The sequence below is a fragment of the Rattus norvegicus genome, chromosome 14, assembly GCF_021556685.1.
Source record: "Rattus norvegicus strain SHRSP/BbbUtx chromosome 14, alternate assembly SHRSP_T2T, whole genome shotgun sequence".
In the NCBI taxonomy this organism is placed as follows: Eukaryota; Metazoa; Chordata; class Mammalia; order Rodentia; family Muridae; genus Rattus; species Rattus norvegicus.
The window spans coordinates 45,554,397-45,574,868 of record NC_141547.1 but is presented as its reverse complement, the minus strand read 5'-3'; the positions used below and the strand labels follow the sequence as shown (position 1 = coordinate 45,574,868).

The 20,472-nt window shown below is 39.8% G+C and overlaps 1 long non-coding RNA gene across 1 annotated transcript; it reads left to right on the top strand.

The window, feature by feature from the left end:
• The first annotated feature begins 1,643 nt into the window (after nt 1-1,643).
• LOC148001346 (uncharacterized) lies at nt 1,644-5,465 on the top strand. The gene is made up of 2 exons (XR_015637027.1): nt 1,644-5,024; nt 5,107-5,465. It is a non-coding gene; the product is annotated as an uncharacterized LOC148001346 (long non-coding RNA).
• Nucleotides 5,466-20,472: the final 15,007 nt, after the last annotated feature.

The window sequence follows — 20,472 nt, the reverse complement described above, 5'->3', positions numbered from 1 at the left end:
ACAGGGGAATAACTATCCCTGAACTCAAGCAGTATTACAGAGCAATGGTGATAAAAACTGCATGGTATTGGTACAGAGACAGGCAGATAGACCAGTGGAATTGCATTGAAGACCCAGAAATGAACCCACACACCTATGGTCACTTGATTTTTTCAAAGGGGCCAAAACCATCCAATGGAAAAAAGATAGTATTTTCAGCAAATGGTGCTGGTTCAACTGGAGGTCAGCATGTAGAAGAATGCATATCGATCCATGATTATCACCCTGTTCAAAGCTTAAGTCCAAGTGGATCAAGGACCTCCACATCAAACCAGATACACTCAAACGAATAGAAGAAAAATTGGAGAAGAACTTCAAACACATGGGCACTGGAGAAAATTCCTGAACAAAACACCAATGACTTATGCTCTAATATCAAGAATCAACAAATGGGATCTCATAAAACTGCAAAGTTTCTGTAAGGCAAAGGATACTGTTGTTAGTACAAAATGACAACCAACAGATAGGGAAAAGATCTTTACCAATCCTACAACTGATAGGGGGCTTATATTCAAAATATACAAAGAATTCAGGAAGATAGACTGCAAGGAGACAAATAACCCTATTAAAAATGGGGTTCAGAACTAAACAAAGAATGCACAGCTGAGGAATGCCAAATGGCTGAGAAACACCTAAAGAAATGTTCAACATCTTTAGTCATAGGGGAAATGCAAATCAAAACAACCCTGAGATTTCACCTCACACCAGTGAGAATGGCTAAGATCAAAAACAGCAGATGCTGGCAAGGATGTGGAGAAAGAGGAACACTCCTCCATTGTTGGTGGGATTGCAGACGGGTACAACCATTCTGGAAATCAGTCCTGTGGTTCCTCAAAAATTGGACATTGGACTACCTGAGAACCCAGCTATACCTCACTTTGGCATATGCCCAAAAGATGCCCCAACATATAACAAAGACACGTGCTCCACTATGTTCATAGCAGCCTTATTTATAATAGCCAGAAGCTGGAAAGAACCCAGATGCCCTTCAACAGAGGAATGGATATAGAAAATGTGGTACATCTACATAATGGAATATTACTCAGCTACCAGAAACAATGACTTTATGAAATTCAGAGCCAAATGGATGGAACTGGAAAATATCATCCTGAGCAAGGGAACCCAATCACAGAAAAACACACATGGTATGCACTCATTGATAAGTGGATATTAGCCCAAATGATCGAATTACCCTAGATGCACAGAACACATTGAAAGACCCCCTCCCAAAAAGGGAATTGTACAAGCCCAAGGCCCTCAACTATAGAAGTAAAAAGTAAGTTTTTAGATATGTGGGACAAGCTGACCCATCATTTAGACGAAACAGACCAGAAAAGAAAACAAAATGCAGAAACCAGACTAAATTATGGGCACTGCTCCATGGGCCACCTGGCAGGAAAAAGAAAAAGTCCCTGACCCCCCGGAAGCCCTGACCACCATGTACTTTTTGCTAACTCACTGTTATGATTATAGCCAAAATAGGTAACATACACGTATGCCTCATTTACTCCACCAATCACATCCCTGTAACCATGCATCTGCTTCTGTAAGCCTGCTTCTGCTCCCCAATGCCTTATAAAAACCAGTCCCTGGTTCTGCTAGGCGCGCCAGTCTTTCAAATTGACTGGGACGCCCACAGATATCTGTGTATCCTGATCAATAAAAATCCTCTTGCAGATTGCAGCCTGTGGACTCGGACTGGTCATTGGGGCTTGAGGATCTCCCTCCTGAGGGAAGATTCTCTCTGAGAGTCTTACATATGGGGGCTCGTCCGGGATCGGAGATCCTCTGCCTAGAGACCACCGACCACCCACCGGGAGGTAAGCTGGCCAGTGTTTGTCTTGTCCTGTCTTGTCTTGCTTTGTGACTTGTTCTGTAAATGCTTAGTTACTTGGCTTGGGTCTAGACCGTTTGTATTTGGGCGGGCCAGAGAAGGAGCTGACGAGCTCGGACTTCTCCCCCACAGCCCTGGAAGATGTTCCAAGGGTGTTTAGAGCCCGGTTTTTCGGGGCTCAGCCTGTATCGGAAGGATACGTGGTTTTGGGTTGGAGGAGAGAGGAGAGAGCCGGATCCACTGAAGGATCCGGACCCTCGTCACCTCTGTCTGAATTTTTGGTTTCAGTTTGACACCGAAGCCGTGCGGTGCGTCTGTCTGACTGACTGTTGGAATTGTTTGTCTTCTTTGTGTCCTAAATTTCTTTGAACACCTGTGGAAATTGGTTATAGGATTCTTTGTCTTGGTCTTGTTTGTCTGGGTTGTTTTCTGTGGTATTGTCCAGTGTCTTTTTGGCTTTTGTTTCGTTTTTGGACTTTGGACAGACGACTGTGTTTAAAATCTTGGACTGACGACTGTGTTTGAAATCATGAAACTGTTTGCTTTGTTTGTCAAGGAGTTTTACTTGATCCTCTTGGTGCTTAACTTGGAAATAATTTGCTTGAGAAAAATTGTTTTCTGCTAGGGAGTTTTATCTTTCTCTCTTAGCCTCCTCCCCAAGGAGAGATGCCCCTCCCTTTGCTCCCCTTGTCCAGTCTAGATGCTGTTAACAGTTGTGTATGAAGAACTCCAGGTTAGTGAGTGACCCTGTCTGAAGCAGGCATTAACAAGAACCTGAAAGCTTTACCTTGGATCCTGAAGAAAAATTTCTCCCTGTTGCTTAAACATTCACAGCTTCTAAGGAAGGGACAGCACAGAGTAGGAAAATGTAGGGACTGAGGGTGACAAGCATGCAGGCCTGCTAGCAAGTTGCAGGCTGCGCGTGGGCAGTGGCGCAGCTCAGGCCAAGTCAGCGTAAGAGGAGTTTCAAGGTGATGAGGCCGGCCGCCTTTGACAACAAGAAGATAGCGTAGAGTTAGTGGTTGTTTTATGAGACTTTTGGCCCTGAAAAAATAATAATTCCAGTTGCTGCCTTCAGTGACCAGACCTTCAACACTTGCTAACAAAAGGAGAGTGTTCATTAAGAGAAGTTCTTTAAGGGAGCCTGCCATATCTGCTGGCCCTATTCCAAGAGAGGAGTTGATCTCCAACATTAAGTAACCTTCCCTGTTAGTCATCATTGACATGGAGAGTGCCTTTGATCCTATCCCCACAGCAGCCAGTTCCTACCCCTGTGGTCAAAATGCCCCAGGTTGGGGGACAGAGAAGACCCTGAGATAGTTTCAAAAAGAATCTGCAACAAACTGTGAAGAACTTTGTTTTGCCAGTCAAAATTTAGAATTCAGGCTTTGGCTGTGGCCAAGGTCAGGATTAATGTTTTCTTTTCCATGGGCCTTTAGCCCACTGAGACAGTTTGGTAAAGGGCTGCTACTGAGGTCCTGAAAGTCCCAGGTGAACTGGTTACAATTCTTTTGTCAGCCACTTGGCATCTAGCACCCAGGTCCTAACCATCTCTCCATCCTTTTGTTATTAGTTCTTAAGTCCAGAGAGATAGTCGGTAACAGATCAGCTCCCTCTCTGCTTGCCGTTCTGTTTCACAGACACAAAGCTTGTGCTTATTTTTACAGCAGCCTTTTTGTCCCAAAAAGTCCTCCTGGTTTAGCTGTGTGACTAAATGCTATTTGTCCTCTTCAGTGGACCTCTATTCTCTAGATTCTCTTCTTGTTTTCTCACCATCCCACTTGAGATGCTTGTTAGTAACTATTATAGGTCTTCTTTACCACCGAGGAAAGACGAAATCCTACTAGAGGCCAGAAAATAAATGTTCCAGACATGGATGGAAGGCCCTCACTCCTGACTGTTGACTTGAATACCCCTGAAGGTAGGGAGTGCTCCAGGTCTGCCGCCAGACTCCAAGGGTGGGTCTCCGAGGGGCTGGAAAATGCCCCACCAATCTGGCTAAGATAAGGAAAAGATATAAAGAGAGAAAGTTACAGAAATTTGAAGGGTTAAGCTAAGTTGCTGAGGGTTAGTGTAAGTTGCAGAGAAAGTAAAGTTGAAGTGTAGTTACATAAGTGGACAGCATCTAATAGCTGTAGAGGAAGATGCAGGAAGAGAAAGAGGAAAGAAGGTAAAAAGAGCAGGAAGCTAAGGAAGAAAAGAAGAAGCTAGAGAGCTAAAGAGGGATAAAAGACAGGAGAGGAATATATACTGGCCACAGTAGTTAGGGAACCTAGGAAGACAGTACCTGGCAACAGAAGAGAATTCCTAGCTAAAGATCAGTGTGCTTATCACAAGGAAAAAGGACAATGGGTCAGGGACTGCCCCAGGAAGAACAAGAGGGGCCTCTCCAGCAGCCCGGGAGGCAAGCCTCTTGGTCCTAGAGTGCTGGCTATGCGCTAAGATAGAAGGGAAGCCTGCCCAGTTGTTTTGTGAATACGGGGGCCTAACACTCTGTGCTCCTACGCCCAAATGGGCTAGTGTCAAGCAAAAGACCTTGAGTACGGGGGCTACTGACAACAAATGATACTCATGGACTACCCGAAGAACGGTGGACCTTGGCGTGGGCCGGGTATCCCACTTGTTCCTTGTGATCCCAGACTGCCCCTACGAGTCTAAACCCTGCAACCCTGCTCCCGGACCCTGACCTAGACACCCCCCTTCATGACTGTCAACAGGAGCTCACTAAAGCACAGGAGTGGCATAAAGATCGGACTGATCAGCCAACAGAGGGGGTAGATGCCATCTGGTTCATAGATGAGAACAGCTTCTTACAGAAGAAAAAAGATGGGCTGGGACAACAGTGGTAGATAGAAACAGAGTCATTTGGGCTCAGGCCCTACCAGAAGACACCACTACTCAGGGGGTAGAGCTCGCTCCCCTCACCAAAGCCCTTGAGCTGGGAAAGAGACTTAACATTTATGTGGACAACAGGTATGCCTTTGCTACAGCCCATCAGCAGAGGGGCCTGCTGACATCTGAGGGCAAGAAAAAAAAAGAGATTCTGGCTCTGTTAAGGGCCCTACATGACCCAGCCAGGCCGAGGAAGAGACTCTGGTACACCTCAACGAGAAAGAAGATCCTGCTACAATTTTTACAGGCAGAGGCCATGGTAAAACAAATACATCAATGGACTCACTTAGGGGTAAGCAAACTCATCCAGACATTTTCAAAAACTAAATATTATGTCACAGGTCTCAAGTATCTCGTGGAACAGATAGTGCACTGATGTATACCAGGCCAAAAGGTAACTGTTTTCAGGAAAGTTGACTGTGATATGAGGCTCCATGTGGAACGGCCTGGATCCTACTGAGAAGTGTACTTCACAGAGATAAAACCAGGAAAATATGGTTATAAATGTCTCCTAGTGTTTATAGATATCTTTTCAGGAATAGATAGAAGCTTTCCCCACCAAACAAGAGACGGCCTCTACAATCACCAAGAAGATACTGGAAGAAATCTTCCCCCGATTTGGAATGCCCAAGGTAATCTGGTCAGACAACAGCCCTACTTTCGTTGCCAAGGTAAGCCAGGGTGTGGCCAAGTATTTAGAGGTTGATTGAAAATTACGTTGTATTTACAGACCTCAAAGTTCAGGACAGGTAAAGTAAATAAATAAAACTCTAAAAGAGACCCTGACCAAATTAACCATGGAGACTGGCGTAGACTGGGTGACACTCCTTCCCTCTTGTTCTCTTCAGAGCAAGAAATACCCCTTCCAGATTCAGCTTTACCCCCTTTGAGATCTTATATGGGGCCTCAGCTCCCCTGACTGTATTAGATGATGTTACTGAACCAACATGTCATAGTAATAATGATTTGTATGCCAGGCTAAAAGACCTACAGGTGATACAGAAAGAAATCTGCTCACAGCTGACAGCAGCCTATGCCCTGGGGACCCCTGAGACATGTCATCAGTTCCAGGTTAGAGACTACAGCTACACTGAGCCCAGACACTCGAGCCTCGCTGGAAAGGACCGTACCTGGTGCTGCTGACCACCCATCACTTGATGCTGACAGCCATCAAGTCTCAGCCCTCACCAGCAGCGTACTAGCTGTTGGGGCTGAGAGCTGGGACCTAGAGGGACACTCAGATCTTCAAAAACCTCCCTAGACTTAAGTGATTGGGAGGTTGCTATAATGCTCATTTGAGGAGTGTGTTTTAGAAACAAGAATTTCATGTTTGCCTGTTTGCCCTGGGTTCCCACGGAATAGGTGTAAGGATAGGCTTGATTTTTATTGCAAATGATGTAATATTACATATGTTAGTACTCCTAACACTTCTTGGGACTGTACCTCAGGGATCACAATCTGTATAAGTTTAGAAGTTCTAAAAGACCTTGGTGTATAGGTTCAGATAGTGTCCAGATTAGAATCCTCATGCTAAAGACTTAATAAGACACAAAAGATGAGAATTATTTAAGGCTATCTAGGTGCTACAAGGGCAGCACAAGGACATCTGCTGTTGCCCTACAATGCAAGGCTTATAGAGAATTCAGAACTGCCATTGACTCAGATATAAAAAAAAATAAAAAAGACTTTTTAGCTGACCTCCAAGAACACCTAACCTCCCTCTCAGAGGTAGTCCTTCAAAATAGGAAAAGATTAGACCTGATATTCCTTAAAGAAAGAGTCTGTGTGCTACACTAAAAGAAGAATGTTGTTTCTATACAGATCAGACAGGAATAATAAGAGATATAGTCTTTCAGTTATTCAAACTTTTGTGCTGAGACAACAGTATCAGATGGTGAAACAACAAAAAACAGAGGTACCTTAACCAAGTTGAGTGGAAGATTCCACTCAAGGACAAAAAAGAAAATGGGGGAATGAAAGACCCCCTCCCAGAAAGGGAATTGTACAAGCCCAAGGCCCTCAACTATAGAAGTAAAAAGTAAGTTTTTAGATATGTGGGACAAGCTGACCCATCATTTAGACGAAACAGACCAGAAAAGAAAACAAAATGCAGAAACCAGACTAAATTATGGGCACTGCTCCATGGGCCACCTGGCAGGAAAAAGAAAAAGTCCCTGACCCCCCGGAAGCCCTGACCACCATGTACTTTTTGCTAACTCACTGTTATGATTATAGCCAAAATAGGTAACATACACGTATGCCTCATTTACTCCACCAATCACATCCCTGTAACCATGCATCTGCTTCTGTAAGCCTGCTTCTGCTTCCCAATGCCTTATAAAAACCCGTCCCTGGTTCTGCTAGGCGCGCCAGTCTTTCAAATTGACTGGGACGCCCACAGATATCTGTGTATCCTGATCAATAAAAATCCTCTTGCAGATTGCAGCCTGTGGACTCGGACTGGTCATTGGGGCTTGAGGATCTCCCTCCTGAGGGAAGATTCTCTCTGAGAGTCTTACAACATGAAACTCAGGAAGGATGTCCAAAATGCAAATGCTTCTCTCCTTCTTCAAAGTGGGAACAAGAGTACTCTTGGGAAGGAATTGGGAGGCAAAGTTTAGAGCAGAGGCAGAAGGAACACACATTTAGAGCCTGCCCCACGTGTGGCCCCTACATATACCATCACCAAACTAGAGAAGATGGATGAAGCAAAGAAGTGCAGGCTGACAGGAACCGGATGTAGATCCCTCTTGAGAGACACAGCCAGAATACAGCAAATACATAGGTGAATGCCATCAGCAAACCACTGAACTGAGAACGGGATCCCCTTTGAAGGAATTAGAGAAAGGACTGAAAGAGCTTGAAGGGGCTTGAGACCCCATATGAACAACAGTGCCAACCAACCAGAGCTTCCAGGGACTAAGCCACTACCCAAAGACTATACATGGACGGGCCCTTGGCTCCAACCTCATAGGTAGCAATGAATAGACTAGTAAGAGCACCAGTGGAAGGGGAAGCCCTTGGTCCTGCCAAAACTGAACCCCCAGGGAAAGTGATTGTTGGTGGGGGGGCGGTAATGGGTGGAGGATGGGGAGAGGAACACCCATAGAGAAGGGGAGGAGAAGGTGTTAGGGGGATGTTTGCCAGGAAACCAGGAATGGGAATAACAATCGAAATGTAAATAAGACATATCCAGGTTAATAAAGATGGAAAAAAATTTAAATCATGATGTTTTCAGGAAGATGAAAATTAATAAATTAAACAAATAAACACAGACTTAGAACTACAAACACCATATATTTTCCTTGTGTGTATATCATATATCCTGTATTTTAATATTTTCATATGTGTCTTCAGATGTGGGTATAGGTCTGGGGACCATAGAAGGAAAAGAAATTTGAAGATAGAATTTTGAAAGAGAGAAATAGAATATTTGTGACATGGAAGATATATGGGGCTACTAGAGTGGAGGAATATGATCCTTCCAGCAGACATTTGCTATATATTTTGTAGTTATTTTCTGAAAGATGAAATATTCCATCCTCTAGGGAAGCTCTTTAAAAATCAGGATGATCTTCTAAAAGAAGACTTGTTAAAACTCAGGAAGTAAACAACTCAGAAGTGTAAGTAAGTTCCCTGAAACTGGTCAGATGTACTACAGACCTCTTTCCTTAAGAGAAACGTCTTACAGAAACGGTAAGGGCTGCTGAGAGATACTCTCAGAAAAGCTGAGATTCACAGAGAGGCCTAGACCATCTGGCATGTCTGGGAGAGATTCCGACCAACTGATATGCCTACAATAGTCACCCTCTGACATGCGATGCTACCTGTAAGTTGTCTCCAGGGTTCCAGCTTTCATGAGCCATCAACCATGCTGAGCCTCTGGTGATACAGCTGTTGTTGGGTCATTTCTGTTCCTAAAAACAATCCCTCAACCATACTCTTGTCAATAACCCTAATTAAGCTCATTTGTTTACCAAATTGTACTTTGTTAGTAACATTCTCACTTTAATGTGTTGCTGGTGCCCTATTTGAGATGGGTAGGCATATGATCATATCTCAGGAATAATGTTTCTCAGTAGTATGGGGTAGGTCTGGGAGAAAAGCTGTACTATGCATGCTGGCATTTGGGCTGGCTCAGTATGTACAGGGCATCAGAGTTGTGAGTTCCTAAGTACAATAGCTGTACCATGTCTAGAAGATAACATTCACTCCTCCATTTCTCCATCCTCCACCTTTACATTCTACTAATTGGTGACACAGAGCAGTCATGTTTCTTAGGAAGCCCTATGCCCTTTTGTTTGTCTTATTCTCTCATCTTTAATATCTTTTATCACAATCAGCCTGGTCTTATGGTTACTTAATAATTTTATCTATTTCTAGACTTGGTTGAGATGTACTTTTCTACAAAACTCTTTCAATAAATAGCACTTTCCCTTTCAGCATTAACAGATTTAATCCCAGCACTTAGCTAATGTGATTACAATTGTGTGATAACACCTCATAGGATCTACCTTATTGGTCTCAATGTTTCTCAAACATAGTAAGTACATAACAATTAAAAATGAATACATAAATAAATGATGAATAAATGAATTTAAGTGAATACTCTATGTCTAAAAATGCTTTTGATAGTCTTGTCACTAGAGTAAAGAAGGAACAAAGAAGAAGCAGATGGCTACATTGATAAAGCCTGGAGTTTGGTTTTTAAACTAAGGTATGTTATAATACACATTGATGGACAGACCCTTGGCAGAAATCGAAAAGGTCATTCAGATAAAGTACAAACTTGACAAGGTTTATAAAGAGAAAGTGAAGCTAAAACTTAAAGGTTAGAGAAATAGCAGTCAAAGAAAATAAAATTAAAGAGAAAAGGTATCAGATAATCTACAATTAAAAAGCACACTACACAACAGCAGTAAACTGTACCCTAACCCCTGGACTCAGTTTTCCAGCTCACATCTCTGCCTGCATTCTTAAAGGCCTGGTGACACCTGGGACAACCAGGAAAAAACCCTGCTTCAAGCATTTGCCAAGTCCCCTTAAAGAACACCCAATAACATTAAATTGCATTTACCTACTGAACTCCATAAGACCCTATTCTGGCCCACAACTTTGCCTGCTTTCCCAGAGGTCATTCTAGCATCAAAGATTTCAGGCCTCACTGATACTAGGAACCTCATAGGTGAGATTAGCACCCAAAACCCTAAAGGTCATGCAGATTACATAATCCTCAGGGGAGACAACCTACTGGAACTGAAGACTTGTTAGTCACCAGAACGGTAGGCCATTCAGGCCAGATGACAGAAAACAGAAACCAAGAAGAAAAAAATCCAAAATCATCTACCCAATAAGGAAAGCTCAGATATCAGCATGTAAACTTATAATAACTGTAAAACCCAGACAGCTAAAGACTATCATAAAAAAACACAATCAACAAGAGCCAGAATAATATGGCATGACAAGAGCCTAGCTATGCTATAACTGTAAGCTCTGGATATCCCAATACAGCTGAAGCATATGAAAATGACCTTTAATCTTATGAACATTATAGAGATTTTAAAGAAGAATTGAATAAAACCCTTGAAGAAATAAAATTAAGGAGGTTGGGGGGAAAAAGAACTGTTTAAAACCTGAAAATGGAAATAGAAACACTAAAGCAAAGACAAACTGAGGGAATTCTAAAGATGGCAAACCTCCGCAATAGAACAGAAATTACAGACATAAGCATCAGCAACAGAATAAAGAGATGGAAGAGAGAATCTCAGGCATAAAAGATACGATAGAGAAAATTGATATATCAGTCATTTAAAATGTTAAATGACAATATCAACCAACCAGACACCCAGAGATTTCACGAACTAAACCACCAACTAAACAGTACACATGGAGCAACCCATGTCTCCAGTGGCATATGTAGCAGCAGATGGCCTTGTTGGGCATCAATGGGAGGCGAGGCCCTTGGTTCATTGAAGGCTTGATGTCCCAGTATAGAGGAATGCCAGAGCGGGGAGGCAGGAGGGAATTGGTGGGTGGGTGGGGGAGCACCCTTCATGGAGGAAGGGGGTGGGGAGGTGCGATGGGGGGGTTCCAGAGGTGAAACATGGAAGGGGGATAATATTTAAACTGTAAAAAAGAAAATATAGAAAAAAGTGAAAAAAAATCTGAAAAGTTTCTGACTCAAAACATCTAGAATATTTGGGACACCATGAAAATACTGAACCTAAGAATAAAAAGAGTAGAAAGAGATGATTCAAATCCAACATTCCTTCATGATAAAAATCTTGGGGAGATCAGGGATATAAGCTGCATTCCTACATCAATAAATGCAATATACAACAAGCCAATAGCCAACCCCAAATTAGAGAGAAAATTAAAGCAATTCTACTAAAATTAGGGAAAAGACAAAGTTGCCCATTCTCTCTGTTTCTACTCGGCATAGTACTTACATTTTAGCCAGAGCAATAAGACAGATAAAAGAGATCAAGGGGATACAAATTGGAAAGGAAGAATTCAAAGTATCACTCTTCATAGATTATGCGATAATATACATAAGTGAACCCAAAAGACCAGAGAACTCTATGACCAATACAAATGTTCATCAAAGGAACTGGATACAAGTTTAACTAAAAAATATCACTAGCTTTCCTGTATACAAATGATAAATGAACTGAGAAAGAAATTAGGAAAACAACACCCTTTAGAATAGCCACAAAGTATATCAAATATCTTGTAATTCTAACCACACCAGTGACAGACCTGTGTAGCAAGAACTTCAAGTCTTTGAAGAAAGAAATTGAAGAAGGTATCAGAATATGGAAAGATTTCCAATGGACTTGTAAGGTTAATATAGTAAAAATGGCCATCCTACCAAATATACTCTACAGATTCAATGCAATTTGAATCAAAATTCTTAGACAATTCTTTACAGAACTCAGAAGAACAATAGTCAATGTCTTATGAAAAAAACAAAAACCCCAAGATATCTAAAACAGTCCTGTATAGTAAAAAAACTTCTGGAGGTATCACCATTCCTGACTTCAAGCTATACTACAGAAAAGTATTAATAAAAACCACATGGCACTGGCATAAAAGCAAAGAGGTTAATTAATGGAATTGAATCAAAGAACCAGAAATAAATCCACACATCTATGGACAATTGATTTTTAACAAAGAATTTAAAACTATACCATGGGAAAAAATAAAAAGAATTTCAACACATAGTTTTGGTCTAACTGGATCTCTGCATGTAGAAGAATGCAAGATCTATATCTATTTATCTATCCTATATAAAACTCATGTCCAAGTGGATTAAAAAATTCAACATAAAACCAGATAGACTAAGTCTGATAGAAGGGAAAGTGGGAGTAGCCATGAATGCATTGGCACAGGAGACTATTCCTGAACAGAATGTCTCAGGCACTAAGATCAACAATTAATTAATGGGATCTTGTGAAACTGAAAAGATTCTGTGAGGCAAAGAACACCATCAAAATGACAAACAGCTGTTTACACAATGTGAGAACATCTTCACCAATTCCACAGCTGACAGAAGGTTGATAGCCAAAATATATAAAGAACTCAAAAAAAAAAACCAAATATAAATAAACCAAGAAAAGAATTAAAATTGGGTGCAGATCTAAACATAGAATTCTCAACAGAGGAATCTCTAATAATCAAGAAAGGCTTAAAGAAACGTTCAACATCCATAGTCAACATGGAAATGCAAATCAAAAATGACATATGCACACATGCTCACGCACTCATTCATATAAGAATCTAAGCCAATGGGCTTAGGGCAGTATCATTAAAGACATTTTATAAATGAACTTCATGTAAAAGTAACAATGTTTCCTTCTCCAGGAGTGGTGATATCACAGAGATGGAAGGGCTTTGGATACAAATTTCTGTTGAGATAAAATTGATGCAATATTGACGTTTATGAGCATAATACCCTACAGGAAAGTGTGTCACTGTGAGATAGCCATTTGAAGATGGAAAAAAGTGCTTCACATGCCCTGGAGCTCCCAAGAGCCTCCATAATACTCATGCCTATCAGAACATGGTAAAACAAATGGAGATTCTGGGTTGATTGTGATTAAGTTTCTGACACTAAGTTGAAGATGTGTTTGTGTTATGAATTAAATTCATTTAAAGAAGAAAGGAAAATGAATTTCTTACTCATCATCATTGCCACACACCAATTAAGAGTACTTGGTAAAGAAAGCAGCAAAATAGAGTCTGAAAACAGATGATCTCTTGGTCATGTCCTCTGAATGGATGTGTTCTTTCTCCTTTGCAGAATCACTTAGCTAACTCAGACTAATTAAAGATGCTACCATACATAATATGGGTTCTTCATACCTCTGCAATAGCAAGGTGTGAAGTCACATAAATACCATCCTGGGGAAAACAATGATTAAAGGAATTCTTTTCACATTGAAAGAAATTTATTGGAAAGGAAAACATTTGTCAATCTTACCTGCTGTAAAGGTGTGGAATATGTGGAGTGAAGAAAAGTAGCTTTCCCATCTTGAGTCACTATGAGTGATTAGCCAACTAACTAGTCATAAGGGTTTTGATGAGAGCGTTTCCATCTGGCTTTTTAATTTAAGAGTTGTGAATCCAGTGAGTACAGGTATTGTTGGAGATATTAATAATTCACAAACAGTAGTTGTAGCTCTGTATCTCTAGGCACGGTCTTATACTTTGTTATGGACAGTGGTCGAGGCAATCATAAAAATAATTACCTCAGTCAAACTTAATGGTAGACACAATTAATTGAAAATTGCTGATGTAGACTAGAATCACTATTAGGATAACTGATTTAGAAACACAAAATTCAATTAAAACAATTTATAATAAAAATGAAAAGGTGATAAATATGCTAATATGGACAATAATTTTCTTCAATGATCATACTTTCATATATTAGAATTTATTATTATAAATTTAATCTTAATATATACATTATTCTATACATGAAGTTAAGATAAAATGGGTGAAATTTAAATTATTAATAGAGGCTTTTAGTCAATCCTCTTCAGAATTGAAATCTAGGGATTGCAGTTTATAGCTCAGGTACACCTAATATATGTACAACCCAAGGAAAGCAATTATTCTTGTAATTCTTGATTTTATATACATCTGCATTTGATATATCACTCTTTTAAACACTTATTTTTGTTTTACTTTATGTGCATGTATAAATATATATATGTATACATATGCGTGTGTGTGGTGTGTGTGTGTGTGGGGTGTGTGTGTGTGTGTGTGTGTGTGTGTGTGTGTGTGTTTCGTTTGTGTGCAGGTGCCCATAAAATTCAAAGTTCACTATAGAGGGTTCAGAGAGACTAGCATATGAGCCACCTGATGTGGTTGTTGGGAACAAAACTCAGGACTTCTGAGAGAAACAAGAAAAACAAGAAAAACAAGTGCCCTTGACAGCTAAACCATTTTTCTACCTTTCAATATTGATCTTCTATATTAAATAATTCTTAAACCATGTAGTATCCATACATAGCCAACGCTGATGACAATAAAGCATAGAACAAAGGTTCCAGACATTTTAGAAAGCTGTATATATTACTGGACCTCATCATGTACTTTGGCATGCTAAGAAGTATGCTAATGCTAATGATAACTAATTGGATGATTAAATATGAATTTTCACATTACTTGGATTCAGGATACACACAGACGAATAGTAAGACTTATCCCTATCTCTGTCTACTTGGGCATTAACAGAAAGAAGACATTCTGAATGTGGATCGTCCAATCTTACAGACTTGGGGACTTTTGGGAAAGGAGAAGGGAAAAAGAAAAACAGCAAGCTTGAGAGCAGGTGTTCTACGTGTGTCCCGTGGACTCTGTTATGAGCTACTCTGGTTTACATACCATCTCCACTGTGACAGAATGTACTGGCATCCCTGAAACCATGAGCTAGTGTAAACCTCTGTAGCAACCTAACACCTAAGTAGCACAACAAATACTCATTGAGTATTGCTCTAATCCAAACACTATTTCAAATGTTTTACACAATTTATCATTCAATCAATACATATGAGATAGGCACTCCTTTATTCTCATTCATAGTACAAATGCCAATATTCAAAATTCATTGAATAACTTCTGCATTTTATCACAAAATAGAAGACTGAATTCTAATAAAGCATCACAGAACACTGAAGAAATGATACAAAAATGTAAAAAAAATTAGATTCAAGTTTTATTACAGATTACTAGGATGATTTTAATTGATTCACTCACCAATTTGCAGGTTTCAGATCTACAAAACAGGGAGAGTGAATTTGTAGTGTAAATCATGTTTAATAAATGTAGTCATGATCTAAAAGCTGTGGAAAATCACTATATTCTTAATATACTGAAATGAGTGCTAGAATTTCAACATTATTCTTGACAAATCCTTTTGTCTAATCAGATCAATTCAGAACACAGCAATTTATTAAGTCTCAAGAATACTATAGAAAAGAGAGATAAAATGGAATATCTTCTTATATGTGAAATGCGTTTCCTTTTTCAATCACCATCTTCACGTCCCCATCCTTTACAATACATCAATATATCCATCTGCTTTAAAGATAATAATGGAAAAATAGCCCCCCCCCTCTTTCTTCCCTCTGCCCTCACACATACCCTTAGACTTGTAGAGACAGGAGATTTGAATCAAATAAAAATTGAATGTGCACCCAAAGAAACTATAGGAGGACATGAATTCTGTTTTCAAAAGCTAAGTAAAAGACAAATTGATTAGTGATGTTCTTTTTAGTAGACATCAATAAGGAAAATGCAAATTCCCAAATGCAAAATTTATGATTCCAGTTTAAAATGTATTTTAATTAAAGAACAATTTCAAAAGTAACCATGTACCTCATAGGTTAAAGTAGTGGTAATTGCACGAAGAGCATCAGACAGATATGTTTGAAGGATGGTTATGATTCATTGTTTGTTCTAATTCACACTTTGAATATTGGAAAACTCTGAGCTGATAATAAAAGAGTAAAAATGAAAAAGCAAATAGAAATGCCTATGTAATTTATTTTTGACTCTTTAGTTACCTTAGTAATAATCTTGCAAGGTGTTTAAATCCTGTTCATAGCTAAACACAATTTTACACTCATTATAAAACTGACACACTATTTCACACATGAGTTCTTTTGAATTTTAAAAATACTTTACTGATATGCACATCTCTGAGCTAAGTCTAAATAATGTTGTGAGAATGGATGGATACACAGGGAATTTTTCATTGATGTCAGAATCTTTGCATGTGGCTAATTCTTTCCCTGAGTTAACTAGTTACTAGTGACTATGACTAACAAGTCTACATAAATAGCAGCTGTGGTGAATTATCTGATTTAACCGGCACCAAGTCTTTGTAAACTGACAGACCATTCATTCATCAATGAAAGTGGATGAGTGTAATTACCAGTTGGTCCATGTTGAAAAAAGAGCTCCAAGTACAAACTTGTCAGTAATCATTAGCACAGTCAAAATAGATTAATTCCTCAGCCACACTACAACTTATCATTTATTTGATCAAAGTAACTTATATAGCATCTCCTCCACAGTACTAATTCCAAAAAGGACATGTAGACAGCTATCAGCTACTCAATATGTAGCACCGGGGATATATTTTGTAATAGGAATACAATTATCTCTGGAGAAAAGAAGAACTAAACATTTAATAATAAGTTTCAATAGTTCTGCTTGAAAATATTTTATGTTTTTGAATCATTCTCACAACCTTAATAGCCAGTGAAGAAGATTCTGGAAAGTCTCTATTGTGGATCTGCATATACCCATACCAGTATGGGGCACATACCAAGGTATATTTACATCACACTCCTTTCCTTCCAAATATAATTCATATTTTCTCCATCTAATTGCTAAGCTCCTATATCATAGATATTACTCCTGTTTGGGGGGACAAATGAGGAGTGAAATTAATTACGTACTTGCCTCCAAGAAATTAGGGCAACAATTCTCTCAAGTACAATAAGACATGGAGCTGATAGTCTGTAATTAAGAACATGAGTCCAGGGAACAGCTTGGAACAAAGAACAGAGGTCATGCTTAACCAGGAAAAAGAATAATATTGTAAGTGTGTATGGGGCATATATTAATTGGATAAATAATGTGCTTTATTAACATTTTTATTCATGTATCTAACATACTTTTACTCTATATCCCCCATTTATTACAGTTACTATATTTAAAAAGGGCTGAATGACAGGCAGCAATTCTGAAAAAGGAAAATCAAATTAGAATAGATGCCTGGTTTTTTATACCTGCTTCCTAGTTTCAGTGTTCATGTCAAAAAAATGTTTAAGATCAGCACTCCTTACCCTGTCAGCACCCTGTCTCTTAAAAGCCTCTATGAATAATTTTCGGGGACAAGGCCAGATTGTCCACATCTTAAAATCTTAGCAATATGAAGTCAATTTTGTCAGTACCCATGAAATAAATGTGTGTATTGTAGCAAAATAAATGCAGAAGGCAGGTGAGGTGCTAGATCAAATTCCAGTTGGCCACATTAGTACAAAAGACAGAACAAATATAACTTCTCCAGATTCACTGAAAGATAATGATTAAGATGCTTCATTAGATTTCTGCTATGTAATTCCCATTATTGTTTAACACATCAACCATACAAGACTATTATTGTTTTAGAATTGTTGGGGCCTACCTTGGGATGTTTCCCTTCCCCCTTGCTGAGCCTTTAAGCCAGCTATAGCAAGAAGTTACACCCTTGGCAGCTGCTCTTAGCCCTTGATTTGGGGCCGGGACTTTCCATGGCAACCTTCCTCCCAACCTAGCCTTCCAGCTTGTTGTTAAGTTGTTTATGCCCCTGATTGGGCCAAGGACTTTTCACCACACAGACTTTTCCTGTTCTCCTGGTTGGGGAATTTCACCTGTCTTGTTGTTTTTCCATGGCTTTTGCCTGGGGTATATAAGATCTCATCAAAGCCTTGGTGGCACTCTCTGAAAACCGGTGACCTGTGTGTGTGTTTTCTTTCAATCCTGCAGACTTACGCCCGATATTCACACACTGGCGGTGCAGGCATCGTCATAGAATGTATTTTATTATTTAATAATTGCAATACACACACACACACACACACACACACACACAGAATGGATATTGCCCCTACTTCCAAATTCTTTCAACTGTCAACAGGTCTCTCCACCTTCATATTCTTAACTGCTGCTGCTGCTGTTGCTGCTGCTGCTGTTTTCTCAACCCCCTGATTTCCATTAGAGCTGCTTCCTAGAAATTGACTGATCTTGTGCAGGTCTTGTACAGATAAACACTGCTGCTCTGAGTTCATGGTTACAGAAATCATGCTGCATCTGGAAAGCAGCATTTCGCAATAGTCAACTCTATTCCCAGGCTATTGAATTCTTTTTTTTTTCTTTTTTATTGGATATTTATTTTTTTTTTATTAACTTGAGTATTTCTTATATACATTTCGAGTGTTATTCCCTTTCCCGGTTTCCGGGCAAACATCCCCCTCCCCCCTCCCCTTCCTTATGGGTGTTCCCCTCCCAACCCTCCCACCATTGCCGCCCTCCCCCCATAGACTAGTTCACTGGGGGTTCAGTCTTAGCAGGACCCAGGGCTTCCCCTTCCACTGGTGCTCTTACTAGGATATTCATTGCTACCTATGGGGTCAGAGTCCAGGGTCAGTCCATGTATAGTCTTTAAGTAGTGGCTTAGTTCCTGGAAGCTCTGGTTGCTTGGCATTGTTGTACTTTTGGGGTCTCGAGCCCCTTCAAGCTCTTCCAGTTCTTTCTCTGATTCCTTCAATAGGGGACCTATTCTCAGTTCAGTGGTTTGCTGCTGGCATTCGCCTCTGTATTTGCTGTATTCTGGCTGTGTCTCTCAGGAGCGATCTACATCCGGCTCCTGTCGGTCTGCACTTCTTTGCTTCATCCATCTAGTCCAATTGGGTGGCTGTATATGTATGGGCCAAATGTGGGACAGGCTCTGAATGGGTGTTCCTTCAGTCTCTGTTTTAATCTTTGCCTCTCCCTTCCCTGCCAAGGGTATTCTTTTTCCTCATTTAAAGAAGGAGTGAAGCATTCACATTTTGATCATCCGTCTTGAGTTTCGTTTGTTCTAGGGATCTAGGGTAATTCAAGCATTTGGGCTAATAGCCACTTATCAATGAGTGCATACCATGTATGTCTTTCTGTGATTGGGTTAGTTCACTCAGGATGATATTTTCCAGTTCCAACCATTTGCCTACGAATTTCATAAACTCGTTGTTTTTGATAGCTGAGTAGTATTCCATTGTGTAGATGTACCACATTTTCTGTATCCATTCCTCTGTTGAAGGGCATCTGGGTTCTTTCCATTTTCTGGCTATTATAAATAAGGCTGCGATGAACATAGTGGAGCACGTGTCTCTTTTATATGTTGAGGCATCTTTTGGGTATATGCCCAAGAGAGGTATAGCTGGATCCTCAGGCAGTTCAATGTCCAATTTTCTGAGGAACCTCCAGACTGATTTCCAGAATGGTTTTACCAGTCTGCAATCCCACCAACAATGGAGGAGTGTTCCTCTTTCTCCACAACCTCGCCAGCATCTGCTGTCACCTGAGTTTTTGATCTTAGCCAATCGCACTGGTGTGAGGTGAAATCTCAGGGTTGAATTCTTTACACCCCTTCTTACAAATGTTTTCTGAGTCTTATTTGACCTGTAGATTAATGCTGTTTCTAAACTGTGGACAGAGAAATGTCCTTCTGCAGTGGACAGCAGTTGGTGCATGGACTCATAATTGATCAAAGGGCTAAGGATAAGTGACTGCTGAGTGCTCAGCTCTAAATGGGGCATCCATATGGACCCAAATAAGAAAACACCCTTTCTTTGTATTAAGTTCTGTCTTAGGCACTGAGGCAGAGGAATGCTCACAAAATCATTAGAGAGAAGATGGGGTGGTTTTATTATAATGAAAGCTACCATTATTTTTATCAGTTTAGGTCAGGCTGGACAAACATTATAAAATACAAATGAAACATTAGCAAAATTTTCAAAACTCATGCCACATAATAAAAGTATGGTATAAATCTTCACAATGTCTCTGTTTGTTAAATTATACTTTCATTTTCTGAATGGTCTTCTTTATTTCATTCACCTGTTTGAATTTCCTTGATATTCATCATAGCATTTATTCCTGTCGTTCATGAGTTCCTTGAATGTATTAATAATAAGTATTTCATTGTTTTGTGTGTCACCCAAGTAGCTCTATTCAGGATCCATTATTTTGCAAAAATTGGTTTTTGAAAGAGGCATACTATAATGATTTTATATGTTGTTTATGTTTTTGTGGTGAGACCTGGACATCTGGTTTATATATCTTGGTATGGATATCTGGTCCACTTTTGCTGCTTAGGCATTTCAATTTCTATTATCTCAACTTGTTCAGTATTGGATCAAGTTGATGGTGATTAATGCTCAGTATTGGGTCTACTCTGTGATGATTCTGGGATTAGAGAATCAAATATGGTCTTAGTTCAGACAGGGCATGGTGTAACTTCTGACCTCATGAACTAACAGTAATGTTATCATGTCCTTGATGTAATTTCTCAGATGGTATGACTGGAATACCAGAAAGGCAGAAGTTATGGTTAACAATGGGGCACATAAAAAAATGGGGCACATAGATGCTCAATACAGGTC